Source organism: Panicum virgatum, chromosome 7N (assembly GCF_016808335.1).
Source record: "Panicum virgatum strain AP13 chromosome 7N, P.virgatum_v5, whole genome shotgun sequence".
NCBI classification, from domain to species: Eukaryota; Viridiplantae; Streptophyta; class Magnoliopsida; order Poales; family Poaceae; genus Panicum; species Panicum virgatum.
The window spans coordinates 26557046-26570078 of NC_053151.1; the positions used below are offsets into that span (position 1 = coordinate 26557046).

Sequence of the window (13033 nt, forward strand, 5' to 3'; positions counted from 1 at the left end):
GAGTGTGCTCCCTCAGTTTTTATTTACCTATCGCATTAGAATTGTCCTAAGTTAAACTTTATCAACTTTAACCAAATTTATAAAAAAAATTGATATTTACAATACCAAATTTATTTCACTGAATCCACCATGAAATATATGTTGATAGTGCATATGTTGGGTATAGTTGTCGCTATATTTTTCTATCAACTCGGTTAAAGTTAGTTAAGTTTAACTTATGACAAACCTAATACGTAAATAAAAACAGATGGAGTACTATAAGGGCATGTACAACAGTTTAGATAGCTATTGTCTATTTGTCACACACAGGCAGCGAAAGAGACAGCTTGTATAATGGGTTGTCTGTTTAGCCATCTGCATGATATTTAATTCATCCTTTAACACACAAACTCATAGTGATCTAGCGTATATTTGATTTTTATAGCTATTTTGTTACATACTTGATCTGGGATAGCCTTTTTCTCCCCCTCGTGCATCCCCATCTCCTATCTTTTCTCCTCATGGTTGAAGCCACGGTGCTCCACCGCAGCCGGCCAAAATTCCATGCCCACACCTCACCTCCGGCCGATTCCTCACGCTCCCGACGCCGCAACCTCCGCAGCTATCTCCATGGTCTATCGCTTGGCCCATCTGAGCCTCACCGTGATGGGAATCCCAGATCTTGCAGCCATTGCCAGCATCGTACTGGAAGGTCCTTCGTCACTTGGATTTTGTTCCAATTCTTCTCTTGCATGATCTCGAACAGGGAAACTGACTCATCTCTTGTTCCTACCCTTTTGCAGGGATCTCGTAGCCTGCGTCGCCTGATGGAGATGGAGCTCATCGCCATGGAGGCACCGTCGTCAGCCAATGGCTGGAAGCACAAGCCGTCCCCGCCCTCCTCCGGCCTAGGGGACCTCCACGACGACATGCTCAAGCGTGTCCTCACACACCTCCCGCCGGCGAGCTACTTCCGCCTCCGCGCGGTCTGCCGCCGGTGGCTTGTGGCCGGAGGAGGGGTAGGCCGGAGGTGGTGGGGAACAAGTCGCGGATGGCGCGAACTATTGGCGTGAATCTAAACCACCTCCGCGCGCGCAGCGGATCCATGCCCTCGTCTTCTCCCCGCAGCGCGTCGTCGTACAACGGCCGCCTTCCCCGTTGCCGCGCCTGGGAGCAAGGGCCGTCGCTCGTAGACGAACCAGGCACCAGCTCGGGAGTTACTGCGGTCGCGGAGGGGCTAAACGCAAAAATCTACTACATGTCGACGGATCTCGACGGCTCGTTGTACATGCTCTAATGCTCTTCATAAACCAACAATCAATGCTTCCAATGAACACCGAGCATAGCTTAATTTGTACACTATCAGCGAGCGTGTGCTTCCCGCATTTATTATTGCTACTGCAAATAAATAATCATTATATTTTTGAGAAATTCAAGAGCGTTACATCCCATAAGCCCCGTTAATTTCATTCCTCCGAGGAGGACTCATAGATGGAGGTCCAATCCAGCCCTTCTAGTTGCATGGTGTAAATTCTATCCATCTTCCACCAAATTTTTAAGCAACATACTTTCTAGTGTTTGAGATTTGTGCACCATATAGCAAAGGTCAGGATTGTATGTGCACAGCAACAGGCAACAGCCTTGCACAGGCATCGGAAAGCGGAGTAGGCAGGGGATGTGGATACGTGGTGCTGTGCGAGTGGAGGGGCACAGTTGGTAATTTAAAACAAGTCCGTAACTTCAAATGATCTTTTTCTCTTAAACCGTGAATTAGATTTGAAATCTGTTTGAATCATAATATTCTTTGAAATTAATGGAACCAAACAAGATCCAATATGTTGTATTTTGTATTTAAAATTTCTACACTATGATGTACTATCTCAACATTTTTGAATAGGTCATTTCAACATATCCAGTATACTATTTTAATATTTATTTTAAAAATGTTGAATTAGTTTATTCAAAGTGTTGGATTAATTTTTTCAGATTGTTGAATCAGTTCGAAAAATACATTGAATATGGTATTACATGAACCAAAACAAAAGAAAAACAAAGCACCATGCTCTCGGTGCAGCCTTCCAGCCTTGACAGCTGCAACAAATTAGAATAACATAGTGATCGATATTTGTTTCTCCACTTCTGCATGTCATTGGCTGGAGCGTTGGCCTCTGTTCTGCTCCCTTTGTTGCCCCCTAGGTGTATGTGGTTGGGGCGATGCCCCGTAGGCCTTGCATGCGTTAACAGGGCCTTGGGCTTTAAAGATGGCACCGTATCTATCTTCCGAAAGATAGATAGGAGCCCCCATTGTATGGGGGTCGACTTGGTATGTCATTTGGGCCACTCCGATTTATCACTTTAGAGAAGGTGAACATGTTGTCATGATGATAAAGATGAAGTCCATTTCATAGATATAGAAAAAATGTTAAATCAAAAGCTTTGCTCGCGGTTGGTTGAGCATCCCTGAATAAGTGAGATTTGTTTGCATTTTTGTTAACTATCTCGAAATGTCGTGGTGTGCAAACCCACAGCCGGGTGGCGTAGTGCACCCGTCTAAACCCAGAGGGTGAGTACTCGGGGGTTAGCTAGGATTAGCCCAATCTCGGTGAAAGAACGCGATGAACACAGCTGGTTTAGAGTGGTTCGGGCCGCCGGAGCGTAATACCCTACGTCCACTGTGTGTTGTATTGCTTGCGCTCTCAAGAGGTTGAGAGCAGGTTTGCTCGGAGTGAAAACCGAGCTTGTGTTATGAGAGTCTTTGCATGTCTCCCGCTCAGTCTAAAGTCTGGTGTGTGCAGCGAGCGCCTCCCTTTTATATCTCAAGGGAGGCGCGTACATGGCCGTTGAGTCCCCGACAGGTGGGCCCAACGATGTAGTATAAAATGACATACTGTACAGACATTATGGCATTGAAGGCGACAGAGGTCTCATTCCTGGATTTCCTTGCTCTGCCTGTGGGAATCCTCCGTCCGGCATAGTCATGCCCTGTCTTGTCGAAACGGCGCCAGGGTGTAGCTTGCGGCGTTGCCTGCAGCGTAGCTGAACGGGCCGTGTAGCTTGCGCCGTAGGCGGTATGATGAAAAGGTGACGTGCCGTCGTATCCATTTAATGCGGCAGACGGCTCTGCGCGGATGCGGCTCATGCGGCTGCACTGTGTACCTCGGTAATATGCGGTCTACAGTGAGGCCTGACAAAGGCTGCCCCGCGTGCCGCAGCGGCAGAGCATGCCTCAACCACCCGCATTGAATGCGGTGGGTGGGCGAGTCTTCCAGCGGAAGACTCGCGCCAGCGCCAGCGCCTGCGGGACACGTGACGCCCCCGGACCCCGCCCCGGCGGTATGTTGGTTCTACGCGCGTGGTAGGTCCGGACGGACGCGGGGAGGTCCCGGACCATATGGGGGGTCCGGCCCTCGGCTGTTGGCTCGGAGTTTCCCCTCCTGAGGGACACGTGGCTTCACCGGGCCCGTCCCAGAGCGGGGAGCGGGTCCGGGGCCGTTGGCCCAGTGAGGTAAGAGGCTGACCCGTGGGGCCCGGCTGCTCCGCCCCTTATGGCGTAGTTATGGATGACTACGCGAGTCCTGCCTTGCTGTAGTAGGAGTGGGTATCCCTGCTACAGGGTACCGACACGAAATTTAATTATTTTCCGTGGATGGTTGGGAAATGATGATCCATCAGGTCATGGTTTCAGGCGTGACGCTAACATCCATGCGTGCGATGTCACCGCCGGATCAGAGTTCGCACGTGTGCACGGGCTATCGGAGGGAAGCAAATACCATGCATAGGTGGTTGATATGGCAAGAAGTCTATTTAGTTATCTGGCCAACTTGGATATTATGAGGTGGAAAAACCAAAATTAATCAGCATTGAACCAATCTTAAGGACAGCAGGGGGTAATCTCCACAATGTAGAGAGTTTAAGTTTAAAAGTACACTGTTTAAAAGCTCAGGGGGGAATCTACACCTATGTAAGAGTATAAGGGGATAATATACACTTTCTCCTATTAATTAATAAGCTGGTTGATGTGTTAGCTTTATGGATATAGCTAGAAAATAGCCAATTACTCATTCAAAGCACAATTTGGAATAATATTTTTTCTAAGACATTTATAAAACATAGCAGAGTATGTAGTTAATTACGTAGCTACATTTGGTGAAAAATTTACTCGTTCCATTTATAAATATCCAAATCAACAAATAAAAATTAATTTACAACCAATGTTTGAAATTGTTAGCTTACAATCTAAAAGGTCACTTATTTGTGATGGGAGGGAGAGAAAAATTAGAATTTGAATAGAACAGGAATTTATGATTTAAATCATTTATTGCATAAGAATATTCCACCATATCAATTTAAAGTAAACAAAATATCTCTGCAGCTTGTGGGAAATGCATGGTCCGTGATATCTTAAATTGTTTGTTGTAGTTTTATCAGAAGCAGTTTTTTAAAAAAAAACATTAATAACTGAATCCTACTTTGCTACGTATATTTGTTCTTAACTTGAATTCTCAATTTTCATGACAACTATAGGCACATTCAGTGTTTACTTGAATCTTACTATTACTAATTGGAGGCTCATTCCAAGCCTCCACACGAAACCACCTAGGATCCTAAATGGACAATCTATAAAATAGAGAAATTCTAGAAATTTTAATAAAAATCAGAAACATCTGGCCATCAATCCGACAATTTTAATTATAATAGCCATTGGATCTGTTATCTTTCATAACCATTACCCACCTCTGCAATTATGAAAATAGACTAAAGTAACCCCTAAACATGTATCTAAATTACCCACCTTTGCTATTATAAAAAACTAAAGTAACCCCCTAATCTTCGTGTAAATTACCCACCTTTGCCATTATTAAAAATAATGTAAATAATCTCCTAATTTGCATATAAATTATCCAATTATATTAATCTGCTCGTATATGCTGTAGAAGCAATTTTCCCAAGCACTCTATTGACCCGGACGGAGTGCGAGAAATATTCTCATGCGTATGGTCTGATGTGGCGAAATACCCAAATGGCATTTTTTCAATGCTTTCTTTTGCCGTTGGAATTTAGACCAACAATCTTTAACAATCAGAGTGATATTTGCCAGTGACGCATCGACCGCTGGGCTGGGCTTTATTAAACTGCACCAATATAAAATTCTAATTACCCTTCCTATTGTTATTAATACATTATTTATGTTATTATTTATATAAAATACTACCTACGATATGTGTTACCATATGTTCATGTAAGATGGAAAAAATAAGAATACTAATTCACAAACAAATAGTTCAATTAAATATATATCAAACATATATGCATGGAGGTGTGATGCAAAATAAAATCTACTACAACTAAATAATGATAAATATGCATTTAGAGCATATGTTAGAATATTTAATAGATGAAAGAGGGATAATTATTAGCTAAAACCTCTATTTTTACTCGGCAATTATACCCGTGTGTTGCTATAGACAAAGCTGGTATAAGTATCGAATATGTATAGTAGCCCGTATATTAATTTGTAGAAATCTACATGATCAAATCGTGGACGGAGTGGGCTAGTCCGACTCGCATACGACATGGACTAAGCCCCTCCTGTCAATAACATGAGACGGACCAAACCAAAAACCGAGGTGGAAACCTTACTCGTTTTAGAAATAGGTATAACTATAGCCAAATTTGCCCATGCATTGCTACGAACAAAATTGGTATAAGTATCAGATACATACAGTTGCCCGTACATTATTTTATATAGGGATTTACGTGATCGAGTCGTGGATGGAGGGTTGTGATCCGACTCGCATATGGGTGTCAATGACATAAGACGGATCAAATTAAAAATTTAGATAGAAACTTTTACTCGCTTTAAAAATCAGTATAGATTCATTCTAATTATTAACCCGTGCGGGAGCACGGGTTGATAGGCTAGTAAGGTCAAATCGGGAGACTGGATTTTTTTTTCTCGAATACGCAAGAGAGCTACGCATCTTTGTATTAAGACGAAGAAAAGGACAGACGTCCGCAAAGGTAGCTCAGGTTACAAGCAAAAACACAAAACAGGCTGTCAAACCTGCATAAAGAAGAAAAACAGAGAACAGACAGGCACAGATCGATGTGCAGACTAGGAGAAGATGGCTGACTACTCATGTCGTAAACGACCGAGGTGCAGTGCTCCATCTGAAAACCAAAGATGACAATCCTGCAAAATGCACCCCTGCACCTGATGAGGCGAAGCCGAAGAGATTTGGAACAACCTGCTATTTCTCTCCTTGCAAAGGTGCCACACAATCTGCATGAACACGCTATTCGGATCTTTTCGCTTTGGCGCTGGCTGTAGCCGTCTCAAGTATGTCCGCTGCTGCAAGGAAAGAGTATTTGCTTTGAAGGAGCAGCTGCAGCCTAGGGAATTCATAACACCCCACCAAATCTGCTTAGTGAAAGAGCAGTGGACAAGGATGTGGACATTAGTTTCCTTTTCTTGATCACAAAGAAGACAATGTTCCTGTGCCTCAAGCCCATGCCAGCGGCGTCTGTCCGCTGTCCAAATTCTGCATCTCATGGGTCATGGGTCATGGCCAGCCGGACCCAAGTTCTGTTCGCTCCTTGGAAGCGACTAGTTCCCTGATGCAACACACGGACCGCATCTCGGCGGTCACGCGAGTTCAACCCCCTCACATTCCAGGAAAGTAGATTGAAATTGTGATCCATGGGGGGAACAAAACATCCAGGTAGATGGTGATGCTGCATGTTCACACAGCCAGCACCTCAGCGTTTGCGGTAGACCGGATTTGAGATGGCATTTTGATCCCAATTCATAAAATACAGTTTTTCAGATGAACATCCAAATACAGTCAATCGATTCAAGAATCAGATCCAAAGGGCCAAAGGCCTCGCTTTACACAAAGCAAATATCTAAAGCTGAACCCACGTCCAACTTTAGAGCATAGAGAAAAGAGGGGATGACTCATGACTGCAAACCATATATATACAACTTGGCAAACAGCTTAAGAGCTAAGAAAAGGATTAACCCACATTAAGAGCCTATTTGGGAGCTCTCCACTTCAAAAAAAGAGCTCCATTCCACAAACTCCACTCCATCTCGTGACTCCACTCCATCAATTTTATTTCATTCTGTTTGGTTATTGTATAGCTCCACTCCACCAACTTTAGCAGGCCAGGCCAGTGCAAGCCAACGGCCCCAACACCCTCCCCTCTGCTGGCCCATCTCAACCCACCTTTCCTCCGATCACTTCCATATGGGCCCCACTGTCAGGTACTTCTACCGCTGTCACCATCTTCGGCCCCCTCCACCACGGATAGCGGCGGCGCAAGGCTGGCGGGCGGCAGCACAAGGCCGACGGCAAGACCCCGACTCCCCGAGGCCGGCGGACGGTGGCGATACCCCAAGGTTGGCGGGTAGCAGTGAGACCCGGAGCCAAGTGGCAGCGCGACCGTGGTGGCGGACAGCTTCGCGCGGTGACGGAGCTCGGTGACGGAGGGGCTTCCCGCGGCGGCGGAGCTCAGCGATGGAGGGCTCGGCGGGGGACGGGCTTCCAGCGCCAGAGGGCTCGGCAAGGGAGGTGTTTCCCGCAGCGGAGCTCAGCGGCTGAAGACGGCTTCGTGTGGCGGCGGGGCTCAGCGATAGAGGGGCATCCCACGGGTTTTGCGCGCCGGGGGAGGGAGGTGATGCCAGCAGTGGAGGGAGGAGACGACGGGTGGGGAAGACGAAGACCTGTTGACCGACGACGGAAATAGAACAGCGAACCATTATTTCCCACTTATCTTTGGCATGGTGGGTAAATAATCCCAAGTTCACCAGCTCTAGTCTAGCTCTAGATTTTGGTGGAGCACCTCCTGAGGAGCTCCACAGAAAAGGTGGAGTGGAGCCAGCTTTTGGTGAAGTGAAGTGGAGCTAGGTATTGTGTTTGGGTATTTTTTTTATGGAGTGAAGCCAAATTTGGTGAAGCAGAGCTCTCCCAAACGCCCTTTATTCTTCCCTCGAGGTGATTAAGTTGTGAGCAGTAGTAGAGCAATAGAGCTCAGCGAGGTGGGCACTAGGCACCTGCAGCGCCTGGGCAGATTGAGTGAACAAATGGTTCACGAGTTCTCAACTCACAAGTAAAATGGTAAAAACATACACATAAAGATCGAGTACAATAACTCATTATGGCTTAGGACGTCCCATTTAGCCAAAATATAATTGACAACGTTTCAAAAATCATAAAATCAAATCAATATGTAGAGACTGAGCTTGCAAAATTTCGATGTCAAATTTAATTCATCTTTGATGTTGAGATTTAAAAAACACAAGATTTACCGGTAGCACACGTGATGAAAATTGCCATATTGATTTCTTACAATTTCGTTCTTGACATATAGGACGGATGTGAAACTAAATTATTGCGGACATACTTAACTTTATGTGTACTATATACTTTTTGATGAAATTCTGAAACATGGCAACACGATAAATTCACTAACAGAGATTCTCGCACCAGGTTGACAATAAATCTGCATTATATAAAGAATATGCCAAACGTAAGTGAATGATATGGGCTTTATGCTTTCTTCCATCCTTTTAGATAAATATATGATAATACCATTTTTATTGTGGTGTTTTTAAAGATACCCTTTCTAAAATTTTTTGAACGGTACCCTTTCTAAATTTGAAACTTTCATTTTGGGATGACGGCCCATCACAAACGACTCATTTTCAGCTGGTGGCCTGATGTGTTTATTGTGCCAATCAAATGGTCATGACATGTGCTGGCAAGCCCATCTGAGATGGGCCTTCAGATATATTCGCTTGTAGCAGTGTCGTACATCAAATTTCTACACATTAAAAAAAATCAAATTTCTAGAATTAACTATTTCAAAAGGGTGTAAATTCTAGCACTTTTGAAAAATTCTGCATGACTAACAAATAATCCACATCATTTTTAAATTATGGATTCAAATTTTTTTGTTACAAAGCACTCGAAGGAGCGCTTCTTTATATTTTTATATTTTTATTGCATTGGAATTATATATATAACAAAATCAATACCATGGATTGGTAATGTAAAAGTAGGGCACTGAGCTCACTCATAAATAATCCAATAATGTCCCTGTTCATGCATGTCACACAAAAATGATTTTAACCCATAACTTCAGTACCTCCTTATTTTAACTCAATGAGATGCTACAGTTAAATAACAGTATTATTGCCTTTAGCTGATATAATCGTACCACAGGATGACAGGAATCATCTTGACAGCAAGTGGTAGGGCTATCGGCTATGTCTACGCCAAAGGGGAATGGACCCATGCCCCCATTCCTCTCCATAGTGATGCTACAATGCCGTTTCTTTTAGGTCTTCAATTACCCTTGGTCACTAATCAGTAATTTCTGAAGAATTTAGAACAACAAAATAAATCTACATTTGGTTTAAAAGCATTGAAATACTAGAAGCATTTCCATTCCATCTCCTATACTTTATCGCTTCATTTCCATTTCCATTCCAAGTTGGCCTCGTGCTGGTCGATCATCAGGCCGGTCGATACTGATCCAGGTCCAGGCGTATGCTGGCATGCTGCCTATAGCTTGGGCGACCTGTCAGCCGGTGGGCGTCGATCCCAGCACGCGTCTGCTTGGCTGCTGGGGCTGGAGCAGTTGGTGGCCTGCTCCCATCGACACTAGTAGATCCAGCCAAAAACGAGAAGGAAACCGATCGCGTATGTATCGATCCGTCCAGAAACATACTAACAACGACCGGGATGCTAATGCTAGCTAGCTAACGACATCAACGTTTGATTAGCAAGCGTTTCAAGCTGACAAAGGGCGTGCGGCTCGACGATTAATCCTTGCTTTGTGTGGCGGGCAGTCGCAGCTGGGTGGCGGCCTTAGCTTCTTCGTTGCCCATCGCGCTGCCCCCACTGATCGACTCGCTGTGGAGTGGAGTAGGTATAGCTGGTCATCTCTCTCTATCTCCCCTTTCCATTGTATTCATATGAGAGAGCTACTACTTTCATGTAAAGCACATGGATTATTCCAAAGCATAGGGTGGTGCAGAATCTTGTACATTATTCCAATACAAAACAACATCTCCTATGAAGATTGTTTGGATCACTTAGAAAAGTTGGTAGGAGACACCTCCTGTCTTGCACATTTTGGAGGGAACAAACAACATGAGGCCTAATTAATAGCATCACGTGAATTTTTCTTCCCTTCAGTTGCCTAATCCAAGTTAATCCACACCTCGCTGTGTTGTCTAAACTGTAGTCCTCGTCTCCTCTCCATGTTGAGTCTAGTTAACAAATTTACAATTTTTATTGCTCTCCATGGTGTTCTTCTGTCTTTTACAAGTACATTGAGGTGTGCTATTTAATGACCTCGTTTTATTTTTTTCTCAAATTACAAGCAGGTCATATATTGGTAAAAAAATCAAACATTTGGTTTTTTAAATTCCGTTTTGCTCCCGCCACTACTACAGAAAACGATCTGAAACAGCTAGTCTTACCAGGAGCAGCTGCTATTAATTGTTGGTCAATATGGCTATGCAAAAATGATATGTTTTATACATTATAGGTTATTGTGTCATTGGCTATCCACTAGCTTCGTACTTGGATTATCTTGTGGAAGCCAGCTTTATTGGTTTTGTAGTGACATACATCTCATCTGTTAGCATATCTAGCCAAGAAGCTCTTACACGCAGTCACATAAAACTTTTTTATTGTGTTTATGGTGGTGGTCTAATCGGCACGTTAACTATTTTGCTTCTTTTTTTTTGTGTGTATCTTACTTATGTAGAGTCCGAAAATATTTTTCAAAGTCTTGCATCCTCTCCATGAAAAAACCTTGGAAATTCACAAAACTTCACTTGTTGGAAAAAAATAGAGGATGTTTTTTTCCCAAGGAAATGATTTATGATTTTCCAAATATAATATTTTCCATATGAACAAGAATGGTGCACCACATATATAGCTTACTAAGAACCATTTAATATGAGATAATCTTGACAGAAACTTTGCAGAATTTGTATGCTGGTTCACAAAAGATATATGTTAATTAAATTCCCATATTCATAACAAAAAAGGCCTAATAAGTTTCTGAATTTCATTGCATTATTCTGATGGGGGGAGGTCACACGTCCGAAGTACTATATTGCCCTTGTACTGTATAGGACCACCCGCCCTGCCCCTGAACTTCGGGTATCTTCTGCGGGCCTTCTTTACGTTGGCTTGTTGCTGCGCATGCGGCCTAAACCACCTAAACCATTATCCATCCATCCGATCAGAAACCACATATATACCCAAAGCCTACTTAATTCCACACGTTTCTGTCATCGACGTTGACCTGTGATTTGTTCATATCACCAAACCAAGAAAACTGCATTCAGAACTTTCAGATGATTTGTTTCATACCAGCAAACAAAAAAACTGCATTCGGTGGTAGAGCCAGGTACTTTCAGATGATTTGTTCATCATGAAACCAAAAAACTGCATTCAGTATGTAGAGCCAGGAACTTTTCAGAGTTCATCAGCTGCAAGGCTGTTGCAAAGTTGCGAGCAGCCGAGTGGTACAAGTTTGCATCGATCACAGCAAGAATGGAACTCATACAGTGACGAACATATAACATGGAATGAATACATCAGTGTTACAATTTTTTCAAGAAAAAAAAAATGGAGACGAAGTTCAAGGCATGATGACACACATACACTGCACAACAACCCAAATGACACAAGGCGACGACGAGGACCAGACCAAGCACAAAATTAAGCTTCACACAACGAACACGAATGGCACCGACTAGTGTCGGATTATTGCGATTTCCGAGGAGGCCCATCAGCGGAGGAAATTAAATCGAAGCCCGGGCAGAGGAAAGTGCTGATGGCAGCAGGCACAGTAACAGCAACCTGCAGTAATAAAAGCTAGGAACCATCTTGTCACATGATGGAGCACCCCGGGTTCTCCTCGGTGACCATGTCGCACCACCACGGCGGGCAGGTCCCCGGCGGCGGCGTCGTCCAGCAGATCAGCGGTCTGGCACCGCAGCTGCACGGTGGCCATGGCGGCCTCCCGCCGCAATGGTGGCACGGCGGCCTTGGCTTATCGCCGCCGCAGCTGCATCCGTCATCCTTGGAGCACGAGCACGGCGGCGGCCGAGGGGGCGGCGGCGGCGGCGGCTTGGAGCAGTGGCACGCCTGGTGCGGCGGGCACGGGCACCACGGCCGCGGAGGTGGGTACGCGCACGCCCAGCTCTGGGGTACGGTGAAACGAACATGGCACCAATTATGTCATTTCGAGTGATTTTGGTGATCGAATGACAACACAACACTTGGACTAATATGATTGTTAAGATGACCATTCTCAGGTTTTTAGGTTCAAGTGATGACAAAGAGAAAGAGAAGATAGGCGTAGCAAGGCCCAAAGGGCCGCCCCTTCGGACAGTAGCACCGGAAGATCCGACGCATGAAGCACCGGTGCATCCGATGGTTGTCGGAAGAACCGACGCCATGGTATTGTGGTGCAGAAGGGAATCAAAGCCATGTCAGCCTATAGGCACCGGTTGAACCGACGGTCGAAGAAAGGGCATCGGTGCATTGGGCGTCCTGTGTACCAGGGACGATGTCAAGTGCCCAGAAGAAGTTTCTTCAGCACCGGTTCAACCGACGGTGCATCGGAGCATACCATCGGTGTAATGACGTCAGCGCTCAGGAAAAGATTCTTAAGCACCAGTTGAACCGGTGAGGCATCGGTGCATTGCATCGGTTCAACCGGTGGTCACTGCGTCAGCCGTCTGAAGTCCAACGGCTACTTCGGGTTATGAGTGACCGGATGAACCGACGCTACCCCGCCAAGAGGCATCGGTTCTTCCGGTGGTACGCAGATTTTCAGCTGACCGTTGGAGCAACGGCTACAAGTCTTGGTGGCCTATATATACGCCTCACCCCAGCCATTTGATGCTTGCTGGAGTTGCTGGACATCCCACACACACCCAAGAACATCTCCAAGCCATACAAAAGCATCAAGATCATATCCTTAGCCCTTAGCACACTTTGAGAGTGTTGTGTATAGGATT

General features: G+C 44.9%; 1 protein-coding gene across 1 annotated transcript in view; it reads left to right on the top strand.

The window, feature by feature from the left end:
• The window catches only part of LOC120683349, a 199433-nt gene that overhangs the window by 144689 nt on the left and 41711 nt on the right, over window positions 1-13033 (top strand). The gene's annotated exons all lie outside the window — the stretch shown is intronic.